This window comes from Pristiophorus japonicus, chromosome 6 (genome assembly GCF_044704955.1).
Source record: "Pristiophorus japonicus isolate sPriJap1 chromosome 6, sPriJap1.hap1, whole genome shotgun sequence".
NCBI classification, from domain to species: domain Eukaryota; kingdom Metazoa; phylum Chordata; class Chondrichthyes; family Pristiophoridae; genus Pristiophorus; species Pristiophorus japonicus.
In genome coordinates, this window is record NC_091982.1 from 70975974 (window position 1) to 70998241 (window position 22268).

Genomic DNA, 22268 nt, shown 5'->3' on the forward strand with positions numbered 1-22268 from the left:
CCAGTCTCTCCTCATATGTCAGTCCAGCCATCCCTGGAATCAGTCTGGTGAACCTTCGCTACACTCCCTCAATAGAAGACTTAATATGATTGGCGAAATAATGAAAAGTGACATGAGGAAAAACAGTTTTACACAGTGAGTGGTTACAATCTAGAATGCACTTCCTGAGGCAGACTCAAATCGTGGCTTCCAAAAGGGAATTGTATAAGTACCTGAAGGAAAAAAAAATTCATATTATGGGGAAAGCGCGGGGGAGTGGGACTGGTTCAGGGGCTCTTGCAGAGAGCCAGCACGAGGTCGCAGGTCGAATGGCCTCCTTCTGTGCTGTAACCATACTATAAATCTATGAAAGGGTGACAAAACAGATAGTAAGATCTACAAAAAGGGAGTATGATCATTGTTATGTATGGAATAAGAGTCTGACTGGATACTGTGAGCTCAAAGTAAAGTGTGACAAAAGTCTTTTATTGCAGGTCTGCAGAGTGCCTCTCCAACCTGTGAGGCTTCCTTAAGTACCTGTGCTCCCAAGGGATTGTGGCATTCCTTGGGATGCCAGGGGATGAGCCCTCTGGTGGCTACACAAGGTATATACAGGTTTAAATATGTAATAACACTCCCCCTGCCCCCACCCACCACCCCCCCATCAAAGTCAACAGTGTAACTATTTACAAGGTGAGTCGATCTGGGGCCTTTCTCTCCCTGGTTGATCGTCTCGATGCAAATGCTGGTTTTGGTGAATCATTTGTTGGGCCCTCACTGGGCTGCTGTGCAGCTGGCCTTGCTGGGCTGCCTGGTGTGGTGAGTCCTGCTGGGCTGCTGCGGGTGATGGGTTCTGCTTCGTGGCCAACCGCGGTGTCGGTTGCCACTTGTGTGTATGTTGGGGGGGGTCAAAGAAGGTAGGGTCCAAGGTGGGTTGCTCAGGATAGTCCGTGAATCTGAGTTTGATTTGGTCCAAGTGTTTCCGGTGAATGAGTCCATTTGGAAGTTTGACCCTGCTCCCCTCTTTGGCCACAACAGTGCCGGGAAGCCACTTTGGACCTTGTCCATAGTTCAACACAAATCAGGATCATTGATTTCAATTTCGCGTGACACATGATATGTACTTTGTTGAAGCCGCCTGCTCTCTACCTGTTCATGTAGATCAGGGTGAACTAATGAGACCTTTGTCTTAAGTGCTCTTTTCATGAGCAGTTCAGCAGGTGGGATCCCAGTGAATGAGTGTGGTCTCGTGCGGTAGCTAAGCAGAACTTGGGATAGGTGAGTCTGCAGTGAGTCTTCAGTTACCCTCTTCAAGCCTTGCTTGATGGTTTTCACTGCTCTCTCTGCCTGACCATTGGATGCTGGTTTAAACGAGGCAGATGTAACATGTTTGATCCCGTTACGGGTCATGAACTCTTTGAACTCGGCACTGGTGAAACATGGCCCGTTGTCGCTCACAAGGCAGACCGTGCGTGGCAAACATGGCCCGCAGGCTTTGAGTGGTGGTAGTGGACGTGCTTGCCGACATTATCTTACATTCAACCCATTTGGAGTACGCATCTACAAACACAAGGAACATTTTACTCAAAAACAGGCCTGCATAGTTAACATGGACCCTGGACCACGGTTTGGAGGGCCAAGACCATAAACTTAGTGGCGCCTTCCTGGGTGCATTGCTTAACTGCGAACATTTGTGCACGCAGGACTCTAAGTCCGCATTGATACCGGGCCACCACACGTGGGATCTGGCTAACGCTTTCATCATTACAATGCCTGGGTGAGTACTGTGGAGGTCATTGATGAAGGTGTCTCTGCCCTTCTTGGGGACCACTACCCGATTACCCCACAGAAGGCAGTCTGCCTGTATAGTCATTTCATCTTTGCGCCGCTGGTACGGCTTTATCTCTTCCTGCATTTACACTGGGGCATTGGACCAGCTCCCATGAAGCACACAAGTTTTTACTAGGGACAGTAAGGGGTCCTGGCTCGTCCAGGTTCTAATCTGTTGGGCTGTGAAGGGTGATTGCGCACTTTCGAATGCTTCCATAACCATGACTAAATCTGCAGGCTGTGCCATTTCCACCCCCGTAGTGGGCAATGGCAGCCTACTGAGAGCATCAGCACAGTTTTCTGTGCCTGGCCTGTGGTGGATGGCGTAGTTGTATTCGGACAACGTGAGCACCCATCTCTGGATGCGGGCTGACACGTTGGTATTTATCCCTTTACTTTTTGAAAACAGGGATATAAGTGACTTATGGTCAGTTTCCAATTCAACTTTGATGTATTTTCAGATATTGATGTATTTTCTTTACCCCATAAACACACGCTAACGCTTCTTTTTCAATCATGCTGTAGGCTCACTCAGCCTTAGACAGACTTCTAGATGCATAAGCAACCGATTGCAATTTCCCAGATTCATTGCAATCAGCTTGTTGCAATCGACACCCGACGCCGTCCGATGATGCATCACATGCTAGTACCAAATGCTTACATGGATCATACAACACAAGCAATTTGTTTGAGCATAACAATTTTCTAGCTTTTACAAAAGCATTTTCTTGGCTTTTGCCCCAAACCCATTCATCTCCTTTACGCAGTAAGACATGCAGTGGTTCTAACAGTGTGCTGAGACCCGGTAAGAAGTTACCAAAGTAGTTCAGGTGTCCTAGAAACGAACGCAGCTCCATCATGTTCTGTGGCCTCGGTGCATTCTCAATTGCCTCTGTCTTTGAATTGGTGGGCCTGATGCCGTCCACCGCAATTCTTCTCCCCAGGAACTCCACTTCAGGCGCCAGGAAAATGAACTTCAAGCGTTTTAACCTGAGCCCCACACGGTTGAATCAACTAAGAACCTACTCCAGGTTCTGCAGATGCTCGACTATGTCCCGACCTGTAACCAAGATGTCGTCCTGGAAGACCACGGTGTGCGGGACCGACTTCTGAAAGAATGCAAAAGTCACGAGAACCCCCCAATGTTTGGGCTCATTTGAAAGGAAATTTAATTTGGGACTATCTACTGAAAAGTTTTAAATCCTAAAGTGTTTATGGAAGAAACTACGAACTTTAATCGAATTTTGGACTTTTACAAGACAAATTCAAGCCAGTGGGTGGGCCTGAGGAACTAAAGAAGCCCACTTGGGTGTTGAGACTAAGTTAACTTGTCTGCAAGAATGGACATTCGAGAATCCTGCTCCACAAGAGACATTAACATTACAACAAATAACCCAGAGATAGCTAACCATCAACCTGAATCTGGAAAACCGTTTCAGCATATACATCACAAAAAGGCCCAATCCAGCCTGTATGCGAAAAACTAAGCACAAAAGGACATTGCGATTATCAAACTAATATTTCCATCAGGAAATAGATTTAGAAATGCAACCCACCCAAGGCATATTAACTTTTAACGAGCCCGCCAAAATATTACAAAGAGAAGTCAAGCCCACCAAATTCAAACAAAGAATCCCGGACTGATTTGGCGCGAAGAGTAGAACAACTCAAACGGTATAACTGGCCCCCTGTTCTAACAGAGGGTATGACATACTATGCCATACTACACCAGGTGATATACTGCGAGTATGTCATCAAGACAAGGAGAGAAACCAACGCGACAGCTGTAAACTAACTTCTCCAGCCTCCAAGTCCTGAAGGAAGGAAGAACATCACTATCGCAACAGCAACTGGCCACAGCCAACGTGGTCCCAATGAAAAACCACCGCGATCGATCAAACTCGAAACAAAATTCCAACAGGAAGAAACCGAAGAATCGAAAGATTCCACTCTACAATCTAAGCCCTGACTACCAACAGGTGAAAACATTATCTAAAGAGACTTTGAACCTATTTCTAACGAAGGAAACCGGCTACTTACCCCATAGATCCAAAACGTGCCTTACCGCATCAGTGGACTCAACCCAACTGAAGATTGCGCAGTAAGAAGTCTTCTCCAATGTTCGGGGTATGGCAAGCAGAACCTACAGAATTCAACAAACCCCGAAAGCGTGAACTACCGCTAACTGACCAGAAAAGATTGGTAAGCATAGTCCCTGCCTGCCCTGGAGTCTAACCTAGCTAGAATTAGGTATTGGGAGGTGGGAGGTGTAATTTTACTGTAACCCCCTTTGAATGTGTAATGTATTGTTCTTTATTAGTGGTTAAAAGTTTGACATTGTATTTTCTTGACTGTAATAAAATCAAAGTTCTTTTGCACCAAACCAGTTGTCCTTTGCACTTTATCACATCCCCCAAATAAATCCAGAGTCTAGAACCCAAGAGCGTGGGAGCGATTCGAACCACTCAGGTAGGTCAGGGGTGAACCTGACCCCCGGGACCACCATCTTACACTTCAGTAAACTTTCCATGTTTCTCTGGAATATCGCTGCAGCTGATCGAATCCCAAATGGGCATCTGTTGTAAATGAAGAGACCTTTGTGCATGTTGATGCAGGTGAGGCCCTTTGATGATTCTTCCAGCTTTGTGAACGTTTTTCCTCCCACCAGCAGCGTTGCAAAAAGGTCGTCAAACTTTGGTAGTGGGTATTGAGCCTGCGAGGAGAAACGATTGATAGTTACTTTGTAATCACCACAGATTCTGATGATGCCATCTCCCTTGAAGACTGGGACAATCAGACTGGGTCACTCGTTGAATTCAATCGGCGAAATGATGCCCTCTCATTGCAGCCAGTCTAGCTCGATCTATACCCTTTCTCTCATCATGTATGATACTGCTCTCGCCTTGTGATGGATGGGTCGCGCCCCCGGAATTAGCTGAATCTTCACTTTTGCTCCCTGGAATTTCCCGATGCCTGGTTCGAATAGCGAAGGGAACTTGTTTAAGACCTGGGCACACGAAGTGTCGTCAGTGGACGAGAGCACTCGGACGTCGTCCCAGTTCCAGCGTATCTTTCCCAGCCAGCTCCTGCTGAGCAGTGTGGGACCATTGCCCGGTACTACCCAGAGTGGTAGCTTGTGCACCGCTCCATCGTAGGAGACCTTTACAGTAGCACTGCCGATTACGAGAATCAGTTCCTTTGTGTAAGTTCTCAGTTTCGTGCGAATGGGAGTCAAGACTGGCCTTGAGACCTTGTTGCACCACAATTTATCGAACGTCTTTTTGCTCATAATGGATTGGCTCACACCCATGTCCAGCTCCATTGACACTGGGAGTCCATTTAATTCAACCTTCAGCATTATCGGGGGACATTTTGTGGTAAATGTGTGCACCCCATATACCTCTGCCTGCTCGGTCTGCGGCTCTGGTTCGCCGTGATCCGCTGTGGATCTGTCCTCCTCTGCAACATGGTGGTTTGCAGGATTAACAGGGTTTGTAGCTCGCCTGCACATATGTTGGAGGTGTCCCATTGTTCCACAGCCCTTGCAAACGTACCCTTTGAAGTGGCATGAATGGAAATGGTGATCACCCCTGCAACGTCAACAAGGTGTTAATGGCCTTGCATTCATCACCCTTGATGGTGGAATCTGAAACATCTGCAGACGTGCAGCTGCAGGCATGTGGGGCCTGCCCTGTACATTGTGATTTGAAAACAACATCACTTTGTTCACAGTACTTGTAACAGCACTCGTGTGCTGAGAGATTTGCCCCCCTCAAATCCCGTCTAAACCTTCCACCAACCACCTTAAAACTATGCCCCCTTGTAATAGACCCCACCACCAAGGGAAATGGGCCCTTACTATAGACTATATCCAGGCCCCTCAAAATTTTATACACCTCAATGAGGTCTTCCTCTCAGCCGTCTCTGTTCCAATGAGAACAAATCCAATCTGTCCTCATAGCTAAGATTCTCCATTCCAGGCAGCATCCCAGTAAATCTCCTCTGCGCCCTCTCTAGTGCGATCAACACCTTTCTATAATATGGTGACCAGAACTGCAGGCAATACTCCAGCTGTGGCCTAACCAGAGTATATTACAATTTAAGCCTAATCTTCCTACCCTAATATTCTATGGGATCTGTGGACCAATGGTGGAGCTTTGGAGGCGTGGCCTATTCACTTGGAGCCTGGAGCAGTGAGAGAAGGAGCTTGCTGCTGTTGCTCCTGCCTGGAGGCCTTTGTGAGACCTGTGAAACAGCCCAGGAAGAGGAGGAAGGGGCTTTCTACAATTCCAATCCTTCCAGAGGGAGAGGAGGAGAGCGGAAAATTCAACAACCTTTAATACTGCTGCAGAGAGTTGGAGAGAGGGGGAAAAAGATCAACAACTATCCAGTGTGGAAGGAGGGAGAAACTTCATCAACCAAAGGTGGGTGTGTTTTGGTGCATTCACCTAAAGACTTTGTTATATCGGTGGGGGGAGGAAAGAAGACTAGCTAGAGGGCCGGAACATCACGGGGTGTGTGTGTGTGTGGAAGTGTGTGTGGGGGTCTTGCTTACAGCTAGGCCCCACACACCACTGAAGCACCCCTCCCCCATTGCCTAGCCTGGGATAGCTGGAGCGACCTGGCTGAAGAACTATTAATCACCTATTTAACATCGTTGGGAGTGTGTGCCTGGGTGGCTCCAGCTGTCCCAGGTGAAGACATTTTCTCCCGCCACCCGAAGACCATCTACAAAGACTGCATTTGTTTTTTCCATCATCTGGGGAGTGCACCCCAAGAAAAACACCCACCCATCGCTGTGAGGGGAGACCTGCCCTCACAGCTTCCCTCTTTCCCACCCCCTCACTCTTTCTCTCTCTCTCTGTCTCTCCCCTCTCTCTCTGAGAGCCCTTTCCTCCTAATTGTAAAAACAATTAAGACAACTGAGCAGAGGGAGCAAGGCCCCTCCCCAATTGTCAACTAGGGGAGAGGTGTGCCTCTTTTAGAGCTCCCTCTGTTCAAACACCAACGAGGTCATTTAAGACCATTAAGGCCTGTGACTTTGGGGTGGGTGTGGCCCTTAAAGGGACCCCGTGATGGCGACCCCATCCACGCCAGGGCCAGCAAAGACATATGCGCAGGCGGCGTCCACATCCACGGCACCTCCTGCGCCTCCTGCTGCCCTGCCACCTTTCAGATTAACAACAAAGAAACACGGGGTCAAGAGCTACACTCACCCCACAATGAGCATTGAGGAGCGCGTGCGGGTGATGGCTGGGGTAGTCAGCCCCTCAGCCATTGTCGCAGCCTCCAAGATGTCTGGGAAGGCGGTGTTCTTCCTGGGGTTGGAGCGGGCGGTGTCCCGGGCCCTTGAAACGGGGCTCACGGTGGGCGGGACGTTGCTGCCGGTGGACCCCCTCGAGGCCGCCACGCAGAGGGTCATCCTTTCAAACGTCCCGCCCTTTGTTCCCGCTGAGCTCCTCCTCCCTCACCTACACCAACTGGGGGAGGTAAGGTCAGGGATAAACCCCATACCGCTCGGCCTCAGGGAGAGCAGCCTGCACCATGTGTTCTCCTTCCGCCGCCAGCTTTTTGTCTGGCTGGTGCGGGAGGAGACGACAGAGGGTATTTTTAACGTGGTGCACGAGGGGACTGCCTACCGCGTCTTCTGGACGTCGAACGGCGTGCGGTGCCATGCCTGTAGGGAGGTGGGGCACATTCGCAAGAACTGCCCCGCCTCCAAGGCCGCCAAACCACCAAAGGCGGCCAAGGCTGGCGCCGCCGCCACCCCTCCCCCTAGTAGCATCCGCGTGCCGGGAGCTGTGGGTGCGCGGGCATCGTCGGGGGCCTTTGTTTTCACGGCCTCCGGCGGGGGGGAGGGAGAGCGTCCGATCAGAAAGAAGGCGCGGAGGAAGGCGAAGCATCTCGAGGCGGGTCCCCTCAATGTGCCAGACAATTTGATCACCGCGCTCAGCCCAACTCCACCACCAGCGAGCGCGGGGTGCCTTGAGCCCGTGCCCGAGCCCTTGACCAATATCACAGAGGGGCTCGGGCGCGGGCAAGATAAGAAAAAGGGGGGAGTGGAGCGGGAGGCCTCGGCAGACATGGAGGTCTCCCTGCCTCCGCGCCCCCCCAGGAACAAAAGGAGGCGCCGCTCCAATGACGCGGAGGGGGAACAACATCCCTCCGCGGAGGAGTCGGTGCCCGCCGCGTGTCCCGCGTCCCCAACCAGCGCCCCCAAACTGCGCCGTAGGTGAGAAGAGTCTGTCCCCCGGGGAGGGTGAGACAGTCGAGGCTGCCTTGCCTCTGCCTCCCGGGGATGGCGTGGAAGATCTGCCTGTCATGGGGGGCATGGGGCCAGCGGAGGAATGGGTAGCCGCTGGGTCGAGCGTCCCGGGGACTGAGGCGGGCGGGGCCAAAAAGTCTGAACCTGAGCCCGTCCAGCTATTAACCAACTTTCCCCAAGAGTCGCTCGGCCCGGAAGAAACAAAAAATGTTAACATTTTTAATGATTGTGTACACGCTGGGCCGGGGGGTGGCGGCAGGGAGGGGGAAGAACAACAACCCTCGCCCCCTACTTTGGAGCTGGAGTACTTGGAGGACCTGGAGAATTTCTTTGACCGGGTCTCTCCGCGTTCCCCGGCTCCTGGGGCGGAGGAGGAACCCCTTCCGCTGTCGCTTCCTGACCCAGCACCGCTTTTAAAAGAGCCCAGTGGGGACTCCTCTGCCGACGATCCTGGGGGTGGGATCGGGGCAGAGCCAGGGTCGGATGGAGTGGCCGGGCCATTTGCCGTACCTCGTGCGGTTGACGGGCCGGCTGCTGGCGGCGACCTCCCGGAGGGGGACGGGGACTCGGTGGGGGACGAGGGAGAAGATCTCGAGTCCATCGCTAGTGAGGCGGTGGATCTCCTCGTGCCCGCCGCTGAGTCCCCCCTCATTCCTGCAAAGGAACTCCGGGACTTTTTGGTCCAGGGCCAGGGTCGCTGCAACCGAGCCCATCTGGCCCTGGAAAGATGGTCTGAGCCGGGGCTGCTCGTCGCGTCCGTCCGCGCCGCCGCTAAAACCATTGCCGCGGGCGGGCCCTTATCAAAGGCGCAAGGCCTTGAGCTGCGCCAGCTCAAAAGGTTCCTTGCTGGGCTGCTGAAGGAGTGGAGGTCAACAAACGACTCCACTCCCCCCCCACAATAGCTTAAGTAGAGTTTGCACTATGCTTTTGTCATGAAGATAACCATAGCCAGCCTCAACATCAATGGCGGCAGAGAGGCACACCGTAGATTTAACAATTTTTCGCTCCTGTGGGAGGGAAAATATAAGATGTGCTTCCTGCAAGAAACCCACACCGTTCCGGGAGACGAAGCCACGTGGCTCCTGGAATGGCAAGGAGAGGTCCACACTTCTTGTGGGGTGGCCATCTTGTTGGCCCCGCATTTTCAGCCGGAGATCTTGGGGGTCGAGGAGCCCGTGCCAGGCCGCTTGCTGCACGTCACGGTTCGCCTGGGGGATGTGCCGCTCCATCTCGTGAACGTGTACGCCCCTCAGCCCGGCCCGCAGCAAACGCGCTTCTTCGAAGAAGTGTCCGCTCTTCTTGGCTCCGTCGACATCGGCGACTGCATTGTCCTTGGGGGGGATTTTAACTGCACCCTCGAGGCGAGGGACCGCTCCGGTGCCCTGCAGAGCATGACGGCGATGGAGAAGTTGAGGGACCTGGTCGGGTCCTTCGACTTGGTGGAGATCTGGCGAAATCTCCATCCCGACTCCAGCGCCTTTACTTGGGTGAGGCCTGGAGTAGGATGGTCCAGAGTCGACCGCCTTTATGTGTCTTGGGCGTACGTTTCCTGCGTCCCGGCGGCCTCCATGTGGCCGGTGCCGTGTTCAGACCACCACCTGGTGTGGGTGGAGCTTGCTTCGCTCCGCGTGAGGACGGGCTCCGCGTACTGGCATTTTAACAACTAGCTGCTGGAGGACGTGCGGTTCCAGGACTCGTTCCATTGTTTCTGGGCCGACTGGAGAAGGAAGCAGGGGGGCTTCCCCTCCTTGAGGCTATGGTGGGACGTGGGCAAGGCTCACGTCTGCATCTTCTGTCAAAAGTACGCGAGGGGGTCGACCAAGAGGCGGGCGGCCATGGTCGGGCGCCTAGAAAAAGAGGTGCTCGACCTGGAGTCCCGTCTCGGTCAAGTCGTCGAGGACCCGGCCTTGCGGATGGTGTACGAAGCGAAGAAGGCCGCGCTGAAGGACTTGCAGCTCGTCGGGTCCCGAGGCGCGTTTGTTAGGTCGCGGATCCGGTTCCTGCGGGACCTGGACCGTGGCTTCCCCTTCTTCTACTCCGCTGGAAAAAAGACAAAGTGTCCGCAAGCAGCTCTTGACGCTGCTGGCTGACGATGGCTCTCTCGTCTCAGATCCGGAGGGCATCAGCAACAGGGCCCGTGAATATTACGGGGCTCTGTTCTCTCCGGAGCCGTCCAGCGAGGAAGCGCATAGAGTTTTGTGGGAGGACCTGCCGAAGGTCGGCCCGGAGGGCGGCAAAAATCTGGAAGCTCTGCTAATCCTGGCGGAGCTGACCAGCATTCTCGACCGGCTCTCGAGGGGAAAAGCCCCAGGGCTGGACGGGCTGACTGTGGAGTTCCACAGGGCGTTCTGGGACGTCCTGGGGGGCGACTACGTGCGGGTCCTGGGGGAAAGTCTGGCGACCGGGGAGATGCCCCTCTCTTGGCGCAGGGCAGTCATCGACCTGCTGCCTAAGAAGGGGGATCTCCGCCTCCTTAAGAACTGGCGCCCGGTCTCCCTCCTCAGCACGGACTACAAAATCTTCGCCAGGGCGATGTCTGCTCGCCCTGGCGCCGTGCTGGACCACATGATCCACCCCGACCAGTCCTACACGGTCCCGGACCGGACAATCCACGATAACATCCATCTGGTCCGGGACCTCATCCATCATTCCCAGGAGGCTGGTCTGTCGGTCGCCTTCCTATCTCTCGACCAAGAGAAGGCAGTCGACAGGGTGGATCACGACTATCTGTTCGGAACTCTGCGCGCTTTCGGGTTCGGGACGCATTTCGTCGCCTGGATCCGACTTTTGTACGCCGCCGTGGAGTGTCTGATTAACGGGTCCTTGACGGTGCCCCTTCGCTTTGGGAGAGGGGTGCGCCAGGGATGCCCCATCTCCGGCCAGTTATACACCGTCTGCGTGGAGCCTTTCCTGCGCCTACTGCGGACGAGGTTGACAGGACTGGCTCTGCAAGGGCCAGGCATGGACGTCGTCCTCTCGGCTTACGCCGATGACGTGCTCCTCACGGTAGAGGATCCGCTGACCTGCGGAGGATGCGTGAGTGCCAGGAGATTTACTCAGCCGCATCCTCTGCCAGGATCAACTGGGAGAAATGTTCTGGACTCCTGGTGGGTCAGTGGTGGGTTGACTCCCTGCCGGAGGAGCTCAGGCCTTTTGCTTGGAGCACGACCCATCTCCTCTATCTGGGAGTCTACCTTAGCCCCGACGAGGAAGCCTGGCTGGAGAACTGGCAAGAGCTGGAGGCCAAGGTCGCCGCTCGCCTAGGGCGCTGGACAGGACTGCTCCGAGTGCTGTCCTACAGGGGTCGAGCGCTAGTCATAAACCAGCTGGTGGCCGCCATGTTGTGGTACCGGCTGGTCACTTTGACCCCTCCCTCTGCGTTTGTCACCAAGATACAGAAGAAGCTGGTGGACTTCTTCTGGAACAACAGGAAGCACTGGATCTCTGCCGCGGTCTTGAGTCTCCCGCTTGGGGAGGGCGGTCAGTCGTTGGTGTGCATCAGCACCCAGCTCGCGACTTTCCATCTTCAGACCCTGCAGAGATACCTTTACATCAAGCCCCTCCTAGGTGGCGTCCTCTGGCGACGTATTTCTTCCGCCAGCAGCACGGCCTCAACTACGACACGCAGCTTCTGTTTCTGAGCTTGGGGGGCGTCAGGACCGCCTTCCAGGAGCTGCCTGTCTTTTACAAGGAACTCGCCAGGGTCTGGAACAAAGTCTCCACCAAGCGCAGCTCTCCACCAGCTGGAGTGGCGGCTGTCCTGCAGGAGCCGCTGCTCGGGAATCCGTACCTCCACGATCGAGGTTTTAGGTGGCGGTCGGACGAGAGGGCTGTGGCTGGTGAGGTGACCAGGGTCAGGGACCTGCTCGATGGTGGAGGAGCGGGCTGGATGGCGCCAGACACGCTGGCGCGGCGCCTAAATTCCGCCAACGTCCGCCGCGTGGCCGATGCCATCGAGTCGCTAAAAGCATCTCTGGGCCCCGACTCCATTAGGTGTGTAAAGGAGGCTCAAGCACGTGGGGAGATCCTGTCCGTAATTGACTCCCGTCCGAACAGAATTCCTCACCAGCGCCAAACCCCGGAACCTCCCTCGGGAGCCAGCGCCTCACAACTTGAGCTGCCTCGAGGAAATCCCCTCCGTGCCTTTCAGTTCCGCACGGAGGGGTTTCCTGTACGGGCTGCTCCTGCACACTCTCAACTTTGCCATCCTCGCCTGCCGTCCGGACACGCCATGGCGTACCATCTTGCCGTCCGGAGGAGGCGGGGGTCCCCGATGGAGGGCACTCTACGCAGGAGTCCTCCCACTATTTATCGGGGACTTGGCCTGGAGGGTGGTGCATGGAGCAGTGCCATGCAATAAAATTTTAAGCTGGTTCACGGGCTCCCAGGCGGTCTGGAAGAGTCCGTGTTCCATATTTTTATTGAATGCACGAGGTTGCAGCCCCTGTTTTATTATTTAAAGGGGCTGCTCCTGAAATTCTGGCTGCACTTCAGTCCCACACTCCTGATTTTTGGGCACCCTGTGTGGAGGAGTGCGGGTAGGTCCGAGGGCCTCCTCGTAGGACTGCTCCTGGGCACGGCCAAAGGTGCCATCAGCCGGTCCAGGCAGCGGGCGGTCGAGGGGGTCGTTCAACCTGACTGCCTGCCTCTCTTCCGCGCGTACATCCATGCCAGGGTGTCCTTGGAGATGGAGCACGCGGTGTCCACCGGTACGCTTGCGGCCTTCCGCGAGAGGTGGGCACCGGAGGGACTGGAGTGCATCATCACGCCCGGCAACCAAATTTTAATTTGATTATATGTTTTAAAGTTTAATTTGATTTAATTGCCGGTGTTTTTAGTGTCCCCCTCCCCTTTTATATGGGGTACTTGGAGAAAAAATAAATATATGATTTTAGTGCCCAAACATTTAAAAAAAAAAACAAAAACACAAAACCCCCCCCAAAAAAACACAAAAAAAGGGCCTTGTAAATGTTTGGTGTGCCCCCCAGATCGGGGGGACACGATTTAAGGATTAATGTTTTAGTTTCCTCCCAAGAGTTCTGTGGACCAATGGTGGAGCTTTGGAGGCGTGGCCTAATCAGTTGGAGCTGTGCTGTGGTGAGAGAAGGAGCTTGCTGCTGTTGCTCCTGCCTGGAAAGCCTTTTGTGAGCCCTGTGAAACAGCCCAGGAAGAGGAGGAGGGGGCTTTCTACAATTCCAATTCATCCAGAGGGAGAGGAGGAGAGCAGAAAATTCAACAACCTTTAATACTGCTGCAGAGAGTTGGAGAGAGGGGGAAAAAAGAACAACTATCCAGTGTGGAAGGAGGGAGAAACTTCATCAACCAAAGGTGGGTGTGTTTTGGTGCATTCCCCTAAAGACTTTGTTGTATCGGTGGGGGGAGGAAAGAAGACTTGCTAGAGGGCCGGAACATCGCGGGGGGTGTGTGTGTGTGGAAGTGTGTGTGGGGGTCTTGCTCACAGCTAGGCCCCACGCACCACTGAAGCACCCCTCCCCCATTGCTTAGCCTGGGATAGCTGGAGCTACCTGGCTGAAGAACTATTAATTACCTATTTAACATCGTTGGGAGTGTGTGCCTGGGTGGCTCCAGCTGTCCCAGGTGAAGACATCTTCTCCCCCCACCCGAAGACCATCTACAAAGACTGTGTTTGTTTTTCCATCATCTGGGGAGTGCACCCCAAGAAAAACACCCACCCATCGCTGTGAGGGGAGACCTGCCCTCACAGCTTCCCTCTTTCCCACCCCCTCACTCTTTCTCTCTCTCTCTGTCTCTCCACTCTCTCTCTGAGAGCCCCTTTCCTCCTAATTGAAAAACCAATTAAGACAACTGAGCAGAGGGAGCAAGGCCCCTCCCCAATTGTCAACTGAGGGGAGAGGTGTGCCTCTTTTAGAGCTCCCTCTGTTCAAACACCAACGAGGCCATTTAAGACCATTAAGGCCTGTGAATTTGGGTTGGGTGTAGCCCTTAAAGGGACCCCATGATGGCGACCCCATCCACGCCGGTGACAGGGCCAGCAAAGACATATGCGCAGGCGGCGTCCACATCCACGGCGCCTCCTGCGCCTCCTGCTGCCCTGCCACCATTCAGACTTATAACAAAAAAACACGGGGTCAGGAGCTACACTCACCTCACAATGAGCATCGAGGAGTGCGTGTGGGCGATGGCTGGGGTAGTCGGCTCCTCGGCCATTGTCGCAGCCTCCAAGATATCTGGGAAGGCTGTATTCTTCCTGGGGTTGGAGCGGGCAGTGTCCCTGGCCCTTGAAAAGGGGCTCACGGTGGGCGGGACGTTCCTGCCGGTGGACCCTCTTGAGGCCACCGCGCAGAGGGTCATCCTTTCTAACGTCGCACCCTTTGTTCCCGCTGGGCTCCTCCTCCCTCACCTACACCAACTGGGGGAGGTAAGGTCAGGGATCAACCCCATACGGCTCAGCCTCAGGGAGAGCAGCCTGCGCAACGTGTTCTCCTTCCGCCGCCAGCTCTTTGTCTGGCTGGCGTGGGAGGAGATGACGGAGGGATCATTTAATGTGGTGCACGAGGGGACTGCCTACCGTGTCTTCTGGACATCGGACGGCGTGCGGTGCCATGCCTGTAGGACGGTGGGGCACGTTCGCAAGAACTGCCCCGCCTCCAAGGCCGCCAAACCACCGAAGGCGGCCAGGGCTGGCGCCGCCGCCACCCCTACCCCTAGTAGCGTCTGCGTGCCGGGAGCTGTGGGTGCACGGGCATCGTCGGGGGCCTTTGTTTTCACGGCCTCCGGCGGGGGGGAGGGAGAGCGTCCAATCAGAAAGAAGGCGCGGAGGAAGGTGAAACATCTCGAGGCGGGTCCCCTCAATGCGCCAGACAATTTGATCACCGCGCTCAGCCCAACCCTGTCACCGGCGAGCACGGGGTGCCCTGAGCCCGTGCCCGAGCCCTTGACCAATATCACAGAGGGGCTCGGGCGCGGGCAAGATAAGAAAAAGGGGGGAGTGGACCGGGAGGCCTCGGCAGACATGGAGGTCTCCCTGCCTCCGTGCCCCCCCAGGAACAAAAGGAGGCGCCACTCCAATGAGGCGGAGGGGGAACAACATCCCTCCGCGGAGGAGTCGGTGCCTGCCGTGTGTCCCGCTTCCCCCACCAGCGCCCCCAAACTGCACCGTAGGCGAGAGGAGCCTGTCCCCGGGGAGGGTGAGACAGTCGAGGCTGCCCAACCTCTGCCTCCCGGGGATGGCATGGAAAATCTGCCTGTCGTGGGGGGCATGGGGCCAGTGGAGGAATGCGTAGCCGCCGGGTCGAGCGTCCCGGGGACTGAGGCGTGCGGGGCCAAAAAGGCCGAACCTGAGCCCGCCCAGCTATTAACCAACTTCCCCTGGGAGTCGCTCGGCCCGGAAGAAACAAAATATGTTAACAATTTTAATGATTCTGTACACGCTGGGCCGGGGGGTGGCGGCAGGGAGGGGGAAGAACAACAACCCTCGCCCCCTACTTTGGAGCTGGGGTACTTGGAGGACCTGGAGAATTTCTTTGGCCGGGTCTCTCCATGTTCCCCGGCTGCTGAGGCGGAGGAGGAACCCCTTCCGCTGTCGCTTCCTGACCCAGCACCACATTTAAAAGAGCCCAGTGGGGACTCCTCTACCGACGATCCTGGGGGTGGGATCGGGGCATAGCCTGGGCCAGATGGAGCAGCCGGGCCATTTGCCGTACCTCGTGCGGTCGATGGCCCGGCTGCCGGCGGCGACCTCCGGAGGGGGATGGGGACTCGGTGGGGGACTCGGGAGAAGATCTCGAGTCCATCGCCAGTGAGGCGGTGGATCTCCTCGTGCCCGCCGCTGAGTCCCCCCTCATTCCTGTAAAGGAACTCTGGGACTTTTTGGTCCAGAGCCAGGGTCGCCACAACCGAGCCCATCTGGCCCTGGAAAGATGGTCCGAGCCGGGGCTGCTCGCCGCGTCCGTCCGCGCCATCGCTAAAACTATAGCTGCAGGCGGGCCCTTATCAAAGGTGCAAGGCCTTGAGCTGCGCCGGCTCAAAAGGTTCCTCGCTGGGCTGCTGAAGGAGTGGAGGTCAACAAACGACTCCACTCCCCCCCCACAATAGGTTAGGTAGAGGTTGCACTATGCTTTTGTCATGAAGATAACCATAGCCAGCCTGAACATCAACGGCGGCAGAGAGGCACGCCGTAGATTTATCACTTTTTCGCTCCTGCGGGAGGGGAAATATGCGGTGTGCTTCCTGCAAGAAACCCACACCGTTCCGGGAGACGAAGCCACGTGGCTCCTGGAATGGCAAGGAGAGGTCCGCATGAGCCACCTCACTACTACTTCTTGTGGGGTGGCCACCTTGTTGGCCCTGCATTTTCAGCCGGAGATCTTGGGGGTCGAGGAGCCCGTGCTAGGCCGCTTGCTGCATGTCACGGTTCGCCTGGGGGACGTGCCGCTCCATCTCGTGAACGTGTACGCCCCTCAGCCTGACCCACAGCAAACGCGCTTCTTCGAAGAAGTGTCCGCTCTTCTTGGCTCCGTCGATGTCGGCGACTGCATTGTCCTCGGGGGGGATTTTAACTGCACCCTCGAGGCGAGGGATCGCTCCGGTGCCCCGCAGAGCATGACGGCGATGGAAAAGTTGAGGGACCTGGTCGGGTCCTTCGACTTGGTGGAGGTCTGGCGAAATCTCCATCCCGACTCCAGCGCCTTTACGTGGGTGAGGCCTGGAGTAGGATGGTCCAGAGTCGACCACCTTTACGTGTCTCGGGCGTATGTTTCCTGCGTCCTGGCGGCCTCCATGCAGCCGGTGCCGTGTTCGGACCACCACCTGGTGTGGGCAGAGCTAGCTTCATTCCGCGCGAGGACAGGGTCCGCGTACTGGCATTTTAACAACCAGCTGCTGGAGGACGTGCGGTTCCAGGACTCGTTCCGTTGTTTCTGGGCCGACTGGAGAAGGAAGCAGGGGGGCTTCCCCTCCTTGAGGCTATGATGGGACATGGGTAAGGCTCACGTCCGCGTCTTCTGTCAAGAGTACGCGAGGGGGTCGACCAAGAGGCGGGCGGCCAGGGTCGGGCGCCTAGAAAAAGAGGTGCTCGACCTGGAGTCCCGTCTCGGTCAAGTCGTCGAGGACCCGGCCCTGCGGATGGTGTACGAAGCGAAGAAGGCCACGCTGTAGGACCTGCAGCTCGTCGGGTCCCGAGGCGCGTTCGTGAGGTCGCGGATCCGGTTCCTGCGGGATCTGGACCGCTGCTCCCCCTTCTTCTACTCCGCTGGAAAAAAGACAGAGTGTCCGTAAGCAGCTCTTGACGCTGCTGGCCGACGATGGCTCTCTCGTCTCGGATCCGGAGGGCGTCATCAACAGGGCCCGTGAATATTACGGGGCTCTGTTCTCTCCGGAGCCATCCGGCGAGGAAGTGCGTAGATTTTTGTGGGAGGACCTGTCGAAGGTCGGCCCGGAGGGCGCCGAAAATCTGGAAGCTCTGCTAAGCCTGGCGGAGCTGACCGGCGCCCTCGACCAGCTCTCGAGGGGAAATGCCCCGGGGCTGGAATGGCTGACTGTGGAGTTTCACAGGGCATTCTGGGACGTCCTGGGGGGCGACTACGCACGGGTCCTGGGGGAAAGTCTGGTGACCGGGGAGATGCCCCTCTCTTGGCGCAGGGCAGTCATCGTCCTGTTGCCTAAGAAGGGCGATCTCCGCCTCCTTAAGAACTGGCGCCCAGTCTCCCTCCTCAGCACGGACTACAAAATCTTCACCAGGGCGATGTCTGCTCGCCGTGGCGCCGTGCTGGACCACATGATCCACCCCGACCAGTCCTACACGGTCCCCGGCCGGACAATCCACGATAACATCCATCTGGTCCGGGACCTCATCCATCATTCCCAGGAGGCTGGTCTGTCGGTCGCCTTCCTATCTCTCGACCAAGAGCAGGCGTTCGATAGGGTGGATCACGACTATCTGTTCGGAACTCTGCGCGCTTTCGGGTTCGGGACGCATTTCATCGCCCGGATCCGACTTTTGTACGCCGCCGCGGAGTGTCTGATAAAGGTTAATGGGTCCTTGACGGTGCCCCTTCGCTTTGGGAGAGGGGTGCGCCAGGGATGCCCCATGTCCAGCCAGTTGTATGCCATCTGCGTGGAGCCTTTCCTGCGCCTCCTGCGGATGAGGTTGACGGGACTGGCTCTGCAAGGGCCGGGCGTGGAGGTCGTTCTCTCAGCTTACGCCGATGACATGCTCCTCGTGGTAGAGTATCCCGCTGACCTGTGGAGGATGCGTGAGTGCCAGGAGATTTACTCGGCCGCATCCTCTGCCAGGATCAACTGGGAGAAATGTTCCGGACTCCTGGTGGGTCAGTGGCGGGTGGACTCCCTGCCGGAGGAGCTCAGGTCTTTTGCCTGGAGCACGACCCATCTCCTCTATCTGGGAGTCTACCTTAGCCCCGACGAGGAAGCCTGGCCGGCGAACTGGCAAGAGCTGGAGGCCAAGGTCGCTGCTCGCCTAGGGCGCTGGACAGGACTGCTCCGAGTGCTGTACTACAAGGGTCGAGCGCTAGTCATAAACCAGCTGGTGGCCGCCATGTTGTGGTACCGGCTGGTCACTTTGACCCCTCCCTCTGCGTTTGTCACCAAGATACAGAAGAAGCTGGTGGACTTCTTCTGGAACAACAGGAAGCACTGGGTCTCTGCCGCGGTCATGAGTCTCCCACTTGGGGAGGGCGGTCAGTCGTTGGTGTGCCTCAGCACCCAGCTCGCGACTTTCCATCTTCAGACCCTGCAGAGATACCTTTACATCGAGCCCCCTCCTAGGTGGCGTGCTCTGGCGACGTATTTCTTCCGCCAGCAGCACGGCCTTAACTACGACATGCAGCTCCTGTTTCTGAGCTTGGGGGGGCATCAGGACCGCCTTCCAGGAGCTGCCTGTCTTTTACAAGGAACTCACCAGGGTCTGGAACAAAGTCTCCACCAAGCGCAGCTCTCCACCGGCTGCTCGGGAATCCGTACCTCCACGACCGAGGTTTTAGGTGGCAGTCGGACGAGAGGGCTGTGGCTGGTGAGGTGACCAGGGTCAGGGACCTGCTCGATGGTGGAGGAGCGGGCTGGATGGCGCCAGACATGCTGGCGCGGCGCCTAAATTCTGCCAATGTCCGCCGCGCGGCCGATGCCATCGAGTCGCTAAAAACAGCTCTGGTTGCCGACTCCGTTAGGTGTGTCGAGGAGGCTCAAGCACGTGGGGAGATCCCGTCCGAACTGACTCCCGTCCGGACAGAATTCTTCATCGGCGCCAAACCCCCGGAACCTGCCTCGGGATCCGGCGCCTCACAACTTGAGCCGCCTCGAGGAAATCCCCTTCATGCCTTTCAGTTCCACGCGGAGGGGTTTCCTGTACGGGCTGCTCCTGCACACTCTCAACTTTGCCATCCTCGCCTGCTGCCCAGACACGCCATGATTTATATGATTTTAGTGCCCCAAAAAATATGATTTTAGTGCCGAAAAAAACTTTAAAAAAAACAAAAACACAGAAAACCCCCCAAAAAAACAGACAAAAAGGGCCTTGTAAATGTTTGGTGTGCCCCCCAGATCGGGAGGACACGATTTAAGGATTAATGTTTTAGTTTCCTCCCAAAAGAGTTCTGTGGACAAGCACTCCAAGGTCCCTTTGTTCATCTATACTATTAAGTGGCCTACTATTTAATGTGTATAGCCTTTCCTTATTAGTCCTCCACCTCCACACCAAACATTCGCTGAACCTCGGTCATGATCATCCACCAACTCTCAGCCACAATCCCTCATCACTCATTGCAAGTCCGCCACGACATTCCCGCTTCTCTGCTTTACCAGGGCCCCACTGATGTTCCTGCCCACACTCCAAATGGCGACCTGGTTCCTGATGACATCACCCAGTCACCCACCTCAAAGCTGTCGCACATTATAAATAGTAAATGGGTAGCAAGACGAGTGGTGGGGCCGATTAGGAACCAAAAAGGAGAGCTATGCATGGAGGCCGAGGGTATGACTGAGTTACTAAATGAGTATCAGATCAGACATAATCTTATTAAATGGCAGAGCATTCTCGAGGCGCCAAATGGCCTACTTCTGCTCCTATTTCTTAAGTTCTTATGTACTTTGCATCTGTCTTCACCAAGGAAGATGCTGCCTTAGATATAGTAAAGGAGGAGGTGTGGAGGTGCAGCGGGAGATCGTGATAGAGGTGCGGCGAGTGTTTTTGTGGCAGAGGAGCGGCGAGAGATCATGGCAGAGGTGCGGCAAATGAGGCTACGGGGCCCAGAAGAGCCGATGGCCCAGGGGCAGCACAGGCTAGCCCACACTGCGATATGTGTGTGCACTAGTTCCGTGCAGCAGAGCAGGTCTCCAGTCGTCCTGGTTAACCCTTGCCACTGGATAAAGGCCTAGCTTTGTCAAACCCGTGTGATGGCTGATGTGCAACCATCACCACACATTAAAAAAAATCCACGCACAGGCATCTTCCACCCCCTCAATTGGAGTTCAGGACTGGAACATCGGGTCCGTCATTGAAACATCTGTGAACTCATGTGGAAGCAAATCAACCTCGTTCGAGGGACCGCCTATGATGATGATTAGCCCTCCCCAAGTGCATCACCTTACACTTCTCTGAATTAAATTCCATTTGCCACTGTTCTGCCCAACTGACCAGTAGATTGATATCCTCCTGCAGCCCATGACTTTCTTCTTCATTATCAACCACACAGCCAATTTTAGTGTCATCTGCAAACCTTAATCATACTCCCTACATTCAAATCTAGATCATTGACGTATACCACAAAAAGCAAGGGACCCAGTACTGAGCCCTGCGGAACCTCACTGGAAAAATCCTTCCAGTCACAAAAACATCCATCAACCATTACCATTTGCTTCCTGCCTTTAAGCTAATTTTGGATCCAACTTGTCACTTTGCCCTGGATCCCATGGGCTTTAACCTTCGTGACCAGTCTACCATGTGGGACCTTAACAAAAGCTTTGCTAAAGTCCATATACACTACATCGTACGCACTACCCTCATCGACCCTCCTGCTTACCTTCTCAAAAAATTCAACCAGGTTAGTCAAACACGATCTTCCCTTAACAAATCCGTACTGACTGTCCCTAATTAATCCTTGCCTTTCTAAATGTAGATTTATCCTGTCTTTCAGGATTTTTTTCCAATATTTTTCCCACCACTGAGATTATGCTGACAGGTCTGTAATTACTCGGCCTATCCCTTTCTCCCTTCTTAAACAAGGGTACTATATTAGCAGTCCTCCAATCCTTCAGTACCATGCCTAAATCCAAAGAGGATTGGTAAATGATGGGCAAGGCCTCTGCTATTTCCTCTGTTACTTCGCTCAACAGCCTGGGATGCATTTCATCCGGGCCTGGGGACTTATCAAAGCTGCTAAACCCCTTAATACCTCCTCTCTCATTATGTTTATTTGATCCAGAATTTCACACTCCTCCTTGATAGCAGTATCTGCATTGCCCCTTTGCTTTGTGAAAACAAGACGCAAAGTATTCACTAAGAACCATACCCACATCTTCCGCCTCCACACACAGATTACCCTCATGGTCTCTAATAGGCCCGACCTTTTCTTTAGTTATCCTCTCGCTCTTAATATATTTATAGAAGATCTTTGAGTTTTCCTTAATTTTACTTGCCAATAATTTTTCATGCTCCCTCTTAGCATTCCTAATACAGGTGCAGCGCCCCGAATCCGGAATCCTCGGGACCAAGGCTGTTCCGGATTTTGCATTTTGCCGGATTTTGGAAAGTCTTTCTGACGTCATGAATCCAGAAATACCAGAGCCCAGGTTCAGGTATTTCCTTATTTCAGAACATCAGCAGGGGGGTGTTTGCCGGGCGATGAGGTCGTCGGCCGGAGCCCTGCTGCCAAGGAAGTGTTCGGGCGGGGCCTGACGCCGGGGAAATGTTCGGGCGGGGCCTGACGCCGGAGAAGAGTTCGGGTGGGGCCTGACGATTGGGAAGTGGTCGGGCAGGGCCTGACGCCGGGGAAGTGTTCGGGCGTGGCCAGATGCCGGAGAACGTTCGGGCGGGGCCTGACGCCGGGGAAGTAATCGGGCGGGGCCTGATGATTGGGAAGTGTTCAGGCAGGGCCTGACGATTGGAAGCTGTTCGGGCGGGGCCTGACGCCGGAGAAGTGTTCAGGCGAGGCTTGATGCCGGGGAAGTGTTCGGGCGGGGTCTGACGCCGGAGAAGTGT